General features: G+C 42.7%; 1 pseudogene; it reads right to left on the bottom strand.

Annotated features, from left to right (window-relative positions):
* Nucleotides 1-2,752: 2,752 nt before the first annotated feature.
* On the bottom strand, nucleotides 2,753-6,556 carry LOC121037456 (60S ribosomal protein L12-like; annotated as a pseudogene).
* Nucleotides 6,557-11,129: the final 4,573 nt, after the last annotated feature.

Raw genomic sequence — 11,129 nt, 5'->3', positions numbered from 1 at the left:
AGGGAGACACAGAATCTGAAGCCGGCTCCAGGCTCCGAGCTGTCAGCACAGAGCCCGACGCGGGGATCAAACCCACGAACTGTGGGTCATGACCTGAGCCAAAGTCGGACGCTTAACTGACTGAGCCACCCAGGTACCCCACCAGGATGCTATTCTTTCCTGAGTGCCCGCCATGGAAAATGAGCGGCCTCAGGACCATACAGGATGCAGAGATGGTCCTGCCCCACGGTCAGGTTAGACAAGATGTATGCACCATCTAGTGCATGATTGGGTAGAGAACAAAAGCTGCTCTGAGAGGGAGAGAGACAGAAGCAGGCCTCTTGGGGCTTCAGAAGGGAGTAATCCACTTTCACCGTGTGGAGTGAGGGGAGATTAAATGGAAAGGGGAGCTTTTAGGATGGGCCTTGAAGAGCAAGTATGCTGGAGGAATAATGAGCCTGGAGATGGAGGGAGGCAGGTCTATACTGTGAGGGCTTCAAATACAGGTAAGATGGAAATATATGCGTCACAACACTGACCAGCCGTGGACAGTCCAGGCCGCAAAGCCCAGGCTATGACATATCGGTGGAAAGGGAGGGTGGGAAGGAGGAAGGAAAGAAGAAAGAGCCAGAGGAGACTCTGCCCTTCTATATGTGGAGCCTGGAGGCTGGCTGGGGAAGAGGGGCTGATCGATTTCTACTGGGTAACTGCTCCTCGTGGGTGTCCATGGGGCATCAGATAACGGTGGCCAGAAGAAAGCAGGTTTAAGGAGCCGCATCTCTGCAGAGAGGCCAGGACTGGCCGCACAAGAGGTGCACGCTGCTCCCGGATTCCTGCCTCCCGTGCTCACCAGGCACCACCCCCTCCACCAGGCGCCGTTAGGGACTGTGAATTCCCAGATGAGCTGAGCACCCTGCCCCTGGTCTCTGAGCCGTTTAGTTCTCAGCAGTGAGATTCAGAAGCATCAGAGTAGAGGAGGTGGGGCATCGTGACACCCTGTGTTCAGGTCCACGGCGCTTTAGTTCTGGAGTGGTCCAGCTCCTGGTCTCCGCCTACAGCAGACTGAGCCAGCGCTGCTCAGGGCACCCAGGCCGCTGGCACAGAGCTCCCTGGAGGTCCTGGCAGCCCTGGGCCAATGGAGGTGAACAAAGGACTCAAGTCAGGGATAGTGGTCTTTACTGATTTATTTTTTCCCAAAGCAGCTGCTCTTGATGTGGTAAGAATAGTATTCACCAAAGGCAGGAGACAGAAAGCAGGGTTTGATGGCGATGTGGTGGGGAGGAGAGGAATGGGAAGGGAGGGCCGAGAGGGTGTCCCCCCCACCTGCTGTGCTCACCACGGGCCACCTTACAGTCACTGCTGCCATCACCTTCCCTCCTTGTAACCCAGGACTCTGACCCCAGGCTAGACACTGATTATTTGCTTCGGTGATTAAAATGAGTCGTGTGGGAGTTGGGAGGTGACAGATGTGGCTTAGGAAGAACAGGTGTCTCATGACAAGATCAAAGGGCCAGTGAGGGTGTCGTGATGAATTTGAGCTGGAGCTGAAAACTGCGTGCGCACCTGGCCTGCTTTGTCCGAGCCCCGCATCCCAGGGCCCCGAGGGTGCACACAGGGGTGGGCTTGCTGCCTGGGGTGGCCGGGCCCAGAAGGAGCCAGAGGGTGATCCCAGGAGTTGCCCCTTGAGAACCTCAATTATAAAGTCAATATTGAAACTCAGGAGCTGGGAAGACCTGGGATAGAGCTGTTCATGGGGAGCAATGGCCACAAATGTCAAAGGAAGGAAAATGGCCACAGTTTCAAGCTTCGGGGTCGCACCGACCTGATGTTGGGTCCAGGTGTGTCAGGCCCTATGTATGAAGCCCTAGGCAAGCCACATGGCTCTTCTATTAGAGTTATGCTCAAATCCATGCAGCGGAAACACAAGAGAATAGCTTAACCAATTAAGGATTTGCTTTCTCACACAAAACGAAGTCCTGCGATAGCACAGTGGCTCTCAATGTCATCTGTGTACCAGGATCCTCTCTTTCCATGCTGCCCTTAGGTGAGTCTTTTGTCCTCTTGCTCCCTGCCTCACATTCATAGTAGGTTGCTTGCCCAGATCCTCGTGTCTGCATTCCAGACAGACAGAAGGAAAGAAGCAGAGAAGGGTGGCACCGGAACCTGGGAGGCAGCCTGTATGAGACCACCCTCCCCCCCCACCAATCAGCTCAGGGCAGGTTGTGTGGAGAACAACTGACTGTATTCCTGCCCTAAACAAAATATTCTGCAAGTGAATAAACGCTGCCTCGGCACCTAGGGGTGTCTGCTCTGCCTCTTCCCTGTCTGTACAAGGGTCAGGCGATAATCTATTTAAGGAGCGTAGCATAGAACTTTCCATGTAGTGGACGCAGTGTTGATAGCCGCTAATGATATGAAACAACCCTCCTCAGCTACCTCTGAGAGTCACAGTGGAGGACAGGGTGAGCACCTGACCAAGGCTAAGAGAATTTTTCTTTTGAGCAAAGTCTATCAGGTACGTATATATCCAAACTCATCGAAATGTATATAACATTAAATATGTGCAGCTTTTGTATACTGATATTTTCAATTCAGTTGGAAAAAACCAAAGAGTATCGATTGAAAATGCTTCCTCTCTTGGATTGTCATATTCATCCAAAAGTTTATGCTCCTTTGTTTTAAAATAAATTTAATTTTTTTAAGAGAGTTATTTTTTATTTTTATTTTTTGGTTGTCAAATGATCCTTTACTGAAACATTTCCCTTTGTAGTTCTTAACTAGCTGGGCATTCCACTATACCAGCATTGATGTTATGAGGTTGGTGCCCATCAACATTGCAGTCCACAGATTAGGCAGTCCCCAGGATCTCTTTTATGATTCCAGAGAGTTCTCCGCTAGAGATCAGTGCCGCATCTGTTGGACAATGTTGACAACTTATCAAAAGTGATATTTCCACTGTGCGTGATGTTTTTCTGCTTCTTTCTGCCTTTTAGTGGTTCCTTGAGGGCTTTGATAATTAGGGCAGAGGCAGAAGGTTCCACTTCAATCTCGGCCTGGGTCAGTTTCACTGTCATCCTCAGACCCTTCCAATCACCAGCTGCCTCGGTGATGTCATCACCAACATTTTTTGGAGATAGACCCAAGGGGTCGATCTTTGGAGCCAGGACAGATGCGGCGCCGACTTCCCCACTGGTGCACTTCAGATATACAACATTGATCTTGTTGGGGTCAACTTGGGCCACGTGGTGGAGGTGACTGGTGTTGGATGAGCCTAGATTCAGGAGGACTGAAAACAGTTGCACTTTTGCCTCCTCCCAGCTGAAAGCCAAAAGCTAGGATAGTATTATATTTACAAAAATATCATGAAGGTAATATAGAGGGTTCCCATATATTCCATACCCCGTTTCTCTTATTACTCTTATTAGTAACATCTTACATTAGATGGTGCATTTGCCAAAATAAATGAACTAATATTGATATATTAGATTATAGACCTAAGGTCTATACTTTATGCACATTCCCTTAGTTTTTACCTACTGTCCTTTTTCTGTTTCAGGATCCCATCCAGGATACTATATTTCATTTAGTTATCATGTTTTCTTAGGCTCCCCTTGGCTGGGATAGTTTTTCACACTTTCCTTGGTTTTGATGATCTTGATCGTTTGGGGGAGTACTGGTCAGGTGTATTTTAAAATTTTAGAATGCCTCTCTACCGGGATTTGTGTGATGCCTTTTCTCATAATTAGACTGGGGTTTTGTGTTCTTGGGAGGAAGATCATAGAGGTAAAGAGCCATTCTTACATCAAGGGTACATGTTCTCAATATGACATCACTGTTGATGTTGACCTTGATCACCTGACTGAGAAAGTATTTGTCAGGCTTCTCCACTGTGAAGTTACTCTCCCCCCTCTTTTCATATTTTGCTTTTTGGTAGGAAGTCATTATGTACCATCCCCACCTGGAGAGTTACAAAGAGGTCTGCTCTACCTTGTGGAGGGCTGAGTATCTACATAATTTATTTGTAATGCTGCATAGGAGATTTATCTCCTCTCCATAATGATTTACTTATTCAGTCATTTATTTATAGCAGTATGGACTCATGAATATTTACTTTATATTTTGGGCTATAATCGATTACAGTTGACCCTTGGGTAATACAGGGGTTTGGGTGCCGACCTCCTATGCAGTCAAAAATTTACATATAACTTTTGATTTCTTAAAACTTTACTATGGGGCGCCTGGGTGGCGCAGTCGGTTAAGCGTCCGACTTCAGCCAGGTCACGATCTCGCGGTCCGTGAGTTCGAGCCCCGCGTCAGGCTCTGGGCTGATGGCTCAGAGCCTGGAGCCTGTTTCCGATTCTGTGTCTCCCTCTCTCTCTGACCCTCCCCCGTTCATGCGCTGTCTCTCTCTGTCCCAAAAATAAATAAACGTTGAAAAAAAAAATTTAAAACTTTACTAATAGCCTACTATTGACTGGAAGTCTTAGCAATAACATGAATGGTTGATTAACAAACAGTTTGTATATGTATTATATACTGTATGCTCATGATAAAGTAAGGTAAAAGAAGGAAAACATTATTTAAGAAATCATAAGGAAAAGACAATACATTTACAGTATTGTACTGTATCTATTGAAAAGAGTTCACAGTTAAGTGGACCCGCACAGTTCAAACCCATGTTGTTCAAGGATCAACTGTACAACATCATTTATGTTGTCGCTCAAATTGTTCCAACTTTGGCCATTGGGAGCTTTCTCAGTTGTCTCTTGTGTCCTTTGAACATACCCTCATCAATATATTTTGTTGTTTGAGCGTTTCCTTCCTTTCTAGCCTTCTAAGATGCTTTAGGTTCACTTTGTGTATTTCCTGCCCTAGTCCTACAACACCATTTTTCTCCAGGAAGCACAGTTTCTTTACATCAAAAATGATATTAGAACCAAGATCTGGGTGCTAGGTATGTTCCTTGCTATTGAGGTGTCCTTGTTTCTAGGTCCTCTCAGGGGACAGAGAAAGGAAATATATGTGTGTATACTATATAGTATACATACTATACGTGTGTATACTATACCACGTGGGTATGCTTGTGTTTGCATGCAGATATATATCCACTTGTATCTATATTAATCTAAACATGAATTTATACTATTTCACCGACTCTAATACATTACTGTATGGAACATTTTAACCTCCTTCCCTTGCTTATCTGTCAACACCCACTTCAAAAGTGAAAAATATGGCTCTTACTCTCTGTATCCTGGAAAATTATTCTCCAAAAGTTAAGGAGAAATAAAAACTTTCTTAGGAAAAAACTGAGGAAATTCATCACTGTTAGACCTGTCCTCTAAGAAATGTTTTAGAAGTGCTTCAGGTAAAAGGAAAATGAGATAGTGACAAACGGGTCTACGTAAAGAAAGAAAGAAAAAGTATTGGAGAAGAAAAAAAAAATAAAAGTCAAATAGAACCTTTATTTTTCTTATTTTTAATTAATCTAAATTTTAACCATTTAAAGTATAATAGTAACAATTATTGAGTGATTATAGCATACGAATAAGTAAAATAAGTGAATGACTGTGGTTGTTTCATGTCAGGAACCAGGAACTCCTTGAACATGACCTTGAACGCTCTTTGTCCCCATCAAGAGTTGTCTCTGGGGGCGCCTGGGTGGCGCAGTCGGTTAAGCGTCCGACTTCAGCCAGGTCACGATCTCGCGGTCCGTGAGTTCGAGCCCCGCGTCGGGCTCTGGGCTGATGGCTCAGAGCCTGGAGCCTGTTTCCGATTCTGTGTCTCCCTCTCTCTCTCTGCCCCTCCCCCGTTCATGCTCTGTCTCTCTCTGTCCCAAAAATAAATAAACGTTGAAAAAAAAAAAAAGTTGTCTCTGTTGTAGTCCTTACAGCATTTGATAACATCTTGTGGCAGATACAGCTTCCTCTCAGTGCCTCACCCCATTTTGTTTGTCTAGTAAAAGTAGAACAGGACATTAGTCCTTGCAGTGGCTGGGGAATTGGGGAGGTAATAGAAGAAGAAATCAGAAGGAGCTGGAGACATATGCCCAGTTTTATAAATGGGAGTCATAGGGGTTGATATTGGGAGTAGGAGGGCAGAGTCACATTTGAGAATACAGTAGGTGATGCCATTTGAACATAATGGAGTACTGCAGAGTCAAAGTTTGTGACCTGGGCAACCAGGCATAGCAAATTTCCAACCACCATTCTAGTTAATTATTATTAACTTTCCTGTGTCCTTGATGGGTTTTGGGGGTCACTGCTGAATTTACCCGGGACATAGATGCCCTGCTACCCTCAACGGGCTTGAGTGACTTAAGGTACAATCCTTCAAAATTTTGAGTACATGAATTGAATGAAGTTGTATGAGCCTGCAGGTTAGCTCACATAAAGGTGTAGGGATGGCTGTCTCCAAGAATATTCTACTGGAGAATTTGGGAAAGGATAAACTGGGTTGAGACCCTGCATAATACACACAGCGCAATGCATTCTTGTTGATGAGTAGAGGGAGAGATGACCATAGGAACCCCATAAATATATTAGAGGAAACAGTGCTTATAACAAACTCACATCATTGTGGAAATTGCTGTACTGGGCTTTCACTTGGACAAAACATTGAGGGTTAGAGTGAAATGTCCCTACAACTTGAATGCAAATATCTCTTCTGAGATTTCATGTCATAAAGTGAAGAAATGTTTTTTTCTTCTTAGTGGTTATTACAAGAATTCTTTATTCAGAAGGGACATGGATTTTTTTGGGGGGGGGTGGAATTGGTTTTATAAGCCTATCGAGGGGATAGAAACAAACTTTAAGGACATGGGTTTTGGGCTGGTGCCTAGTTTCCACGAGGAAGAGAAAAGCTCTGTTTAATAAATGGGAAGGGGAGGAGTTTAATGTTCCTAAACAGACAAATCCAGGAAGAAAGAAAAAGAATCAAGAAGGATTGACTCCCATGGGAAAGGATGATTAATGGCTCTGGAATTGAGAGCAGATCCCAAAAGAGCAAATAGAAATGTCTGATGGCTTTTTGTTTTGTTCTGTTTTTATCATGTTGGTACTGCATGATAGAAATCCTCTTTGCCATCTTCTCTGTAAAATTGCCCCCAATCTGGAGTGTGTGGATTGGGGGTGGGGAATTATGAAGGGAAGAGGCAGATCCAGACAATAGACTGAACCCATGTAATTGATGAGACAAGCTCTTTGCCATAAGTCACTAGGCATGACAAGTTGAGTGTGTGTGTTTTCTTGATCAAGGCAGAATGAGTGAAGCCTAAAAATCCTTTAAGTCTTGGCTGCATATGAAAGAAAGTGTAATAATAATTAACTTATCTGTGTGAACCAGAGTGTGAAAAGTTCACAGTACCAACATATCTCTTATTCTTTAGGGGAGCTTGTCCTATTTGCTCTGACTTCACAGGAAGGCACGAGTATGTCCATGAATGTGTCCATTCTGGCAACCTATATTCATAATCCTGTAAATAATGAAGATGAGAGATGAAAGCCAGCAGACCTGTTCTAAAAGAATTGCTATAGTAATTTCTTTTGGCAGAAGGGAAATTATATCAGAGGGAAACCTGAAATATCAAGGATGAAGGAAGAGCAATAGAAATGGTAAATATTTGTATAAATTTGAAAGCAAATATTATAACATTGTCTGCTGAAGTTTTCAACACGTATAGATGTAATACTTCGGATAACTACAACATAGAAGGGAGAGGGAAAAGGGACCTGTGTAATGGTAAGGTCTATATATCTCACTTAAGGTTGTAAAACATTGACTCTAGGTTTTTTAGTTAAATATGTTTATCATAATCCCCAGAGCAATCACTAAAACAGACAAATGAAATGCAAGAAAAAAAAATACACACAGAGAAATATAGTCATTTATACAGCAGATAAATAAAAATAGAATATTAAAAAGTATCTGAATATTCCCAAAAGAAGGCAGGGAAAAGCAAACCAAAAAACGAAAAAAATGACATAATAAGCAAAGATCAAATACAAAGTGGTAGACTTAAATCTAAACATATAAATAATTACATTAAATGTAAATGGTCTAGACACACCAATTAAGAAACAGAAATGTCAGAATTGATAAACAAACACATGGTACAGCTATATGTTGTCTAAACGATAACCACACAGGTAAGTTAAAAGTTAAAGGATGGAAAAACATACACTATGTAAATACTAAACTAACACCAAAATAACTCTATTAATATCAAAGTAGAATTCAGAGCAAAGAAAATTACCAGAGACAAAGAAGGGAAATATATTCTAAAAGAGAGTCAGTTCTTCCTGTAGACTTAACAACAATACATGTGTAAAAACTAAAATCAGAGCTTCAAAATACATGATGTAAAAGCCAGCAGAACTGAAAGGATTACAGACAAACCCACAATCTCAGTTGGAGATTTCAACATTGTGTCTGTAATGATAGAACTAACAGATAGAAAATCATCAAAGATGTAGAAGAACAGGTAAGCACCATCAACCAAATGGATCCAATTGACATTCATAGAATTGCCCACCTGAACCAGCGGAACACACATTTCAGGGGAAAGTAGAGTATTTGAACTGAGCAGAAGTGAAAATATAACATATAACATTTGTAGAATAAAGGTAAAGGAATGTTATCAGGGAAATTTATAGAATTAAGTGCTTATGTTGAAAAAAAGAGAAGTTTCAAGTAAATATTCTGAGCTAGTTTCTATAAAAAGACAAGCTAAAGAATGCCAAAGCAAGCAGAAGAAACAAAATACACTTAAAAAATATAATAAAGGTAAGACCAAAAATCAAATAAATTTAAAACAGAAAAACAATAGAGAAGAACTGATAAAACCAAAAGCTGGTTCTTTCAAAGACAAACCTCTAGAAAAACTGACAAAGATAAAAGGAGAGAAGAGTCAAGTTATCAATATCAGGAATGAAAGAAGGGATATTACTATGGATCCTGTAGACATGAAAAGAATAAGGGAGTATTATAAACAGCATTATGCTCATAAATATGACACCTTAAAAGAAATGGACAAATTTCTAAAAACCGTAAATTATCGAGACACGCTCAAAATTAAGTATATAACCACTATAAAACAAATTGACTTTATAGTTAAAACCATTTTCAAAAAAGAGATGTGTAGTCCAGGTGGTTTCACTGGAAAATTCTAAAGAACATTTAAAGAAGAAATAACACCAATTTTAAACAATTTTTTTTCCCCGAAAATAGAAGAGGGAGGAACAGTTTATAAATGATGGCAACCTCCAGAACCCAAGATTGTCCTTGGGGAGTAGATCAGGGACAAGAAATATATTTTTTTCTTTCATTTTAAGCCACTTTATAGGAGGGGACAGGCATTCGATTTTTAACCATGTGCATGCATTACTTTATTTGTAATTGCAATTAAATATGAGCATCCTGATTATAGGTCTCTGAGGCAGTCAGCACAGAGCTATTAGCTGTATCACCTTATGGACCTATCACTGGAAGCCAGTGACCTGGCTCTCATTTTCCTCTAAACTATGTTCTTTTCCTGCAACTCCAGAGCTGTCTCAGAGGATTTTCAATTGTAGGACATCTGACCTGCCTCATCTCAGCTCTTTTTTAATCTTAATTTCCCCTAAATGAGGCCCATGATCTACCAAAATGGGGTAAGTTCAGAGTTCTTTCCCACAATCAGCCTCAGGAGAACGATCAATGAGGTTCTCAGAAAAGAATGCACATTGAGGAAATCCCCTTTGAGCTGACCATGTCTGTGAACTCCAGTTCTGTTTGTGGTTTCATACTTGCCAAGCACCCAGAGTGTATCAGGGGACTCTCAGAGAGAGCACATGAGGAGTCCTTGTGGGAGGCCGTGACACCACGCATTGTGAAACTGTCCTGGCTGGGACTATGGCTAACCTTGGGCAAATATCCACTTGGGCTGGATGGGTGGGGCTGGGCCATGCTATGTAGCCCGCTTGGGAGAATTGCCATGGCATGGGGGCAGCATAGAGTCAAAGTTTTGTGGACATAGAATAATCCCATGGTCCTTATGTAACCGTTGACAGAGGCCAGGAAAAAGGAATCAGAACCACAGAGAATGGACCTCAGGGCTTTAGCAGGGGAGAATTGGTTGGCAAAATCCTGTTATCTACCAAGAACCAGATGTTTTGAAAAACACTCTCCGCTATTTTTTTCAAGCCAGATATCTTTGGATGGATCTCAGTTTTATTTCTCCCTAGCTTATTGTAGAAGCCTATCAGACCTTTTGGGATGCTTAAAATTGTTGATTGTTTTCTGATCCTCTGAGGTGTGTGGGGTCACTAGTGGGGGATCTGGCTGGTTTCACATCTGAGGTCTGATTTCCCCACAACTGGTCCAAAGCCAGCTGTTGGCGGCATGATTTGAGGCAGCTCAGGTGTCACTCTGTGAGAACTCAGCATCTGCTGCTCCCACAGACAAGCTCATGGAGGAGCCACGAGAAGACTGGATAGAATCCCTTTTATGGCGTCGGCTGTCAGTTCTGCCCATGAAGCATTCAGAACGGGCAGCACAGAGAACAGAAAGGAAAGGCAAAGCTTCTCTCCAAACCACATTTCTTGCCAGATCCAGCAATGCCACAAGCACAATCACATTTGGGAAAACAGGAGACGGGCTTTGAGAGAGCAGCAAAGATCCACAGAACCAACCACCCTCTTCCTGACCTATAGACAGGTGGGAATATAGAGAACGAGCAATTTTAATAGCAAATGTATATGTAGCACTCGCTTCATACCGGGCACTGTTTTGAGGGTGCTGTGTAGTTAACCTATGGTCTTTGTAACTCTCACACCAACTCCATGAATTGTTATCATCAACGTCTGTTAGATAAGGGGACTAAAGAACACAGGGGCAAATAACTTGCTGGTATGGTCACACAGCTAATAAATGGCAGGGCCAGGATTGAAAGTTGGGTGGGCTGGCTCCAGAATCTGGGTGTGCAAAGCCTCTAAACTTCCTCTCTCCTCCCGGAAAGCGATGCTCATTTGGATGTGCCAAGGCCCCTCTCAGCTCAATGCCATGGCTCCTCTGTTGTCTAGAGCTAACACACGTCTTAGTCAAGCAGTGTGGTGGTCTTTGGAGATCAGTGTTCTTTATCAATTATGTGTCTTCATCATGCCCAGGGACAC

This window comes from Herpailurus yagouaroundi, unplaced genomic scaffold (genome assembly GCF_014898765.1).
Source record: "Herpailurus yagouaroundi ecotype Mexico unplaced genomic scaffold, PumYag 163, whole genome shotgun sequence".
Lineage (NCBI taxonomy): Eukaryota > Metazoa > Chordata > Mammalia > Carnivora > Felidae > Herpailurus > Herpailurus yagouaroundi.
This window is presented reverse-complemented; position numbering and strand designations above follow the sequence as displayed.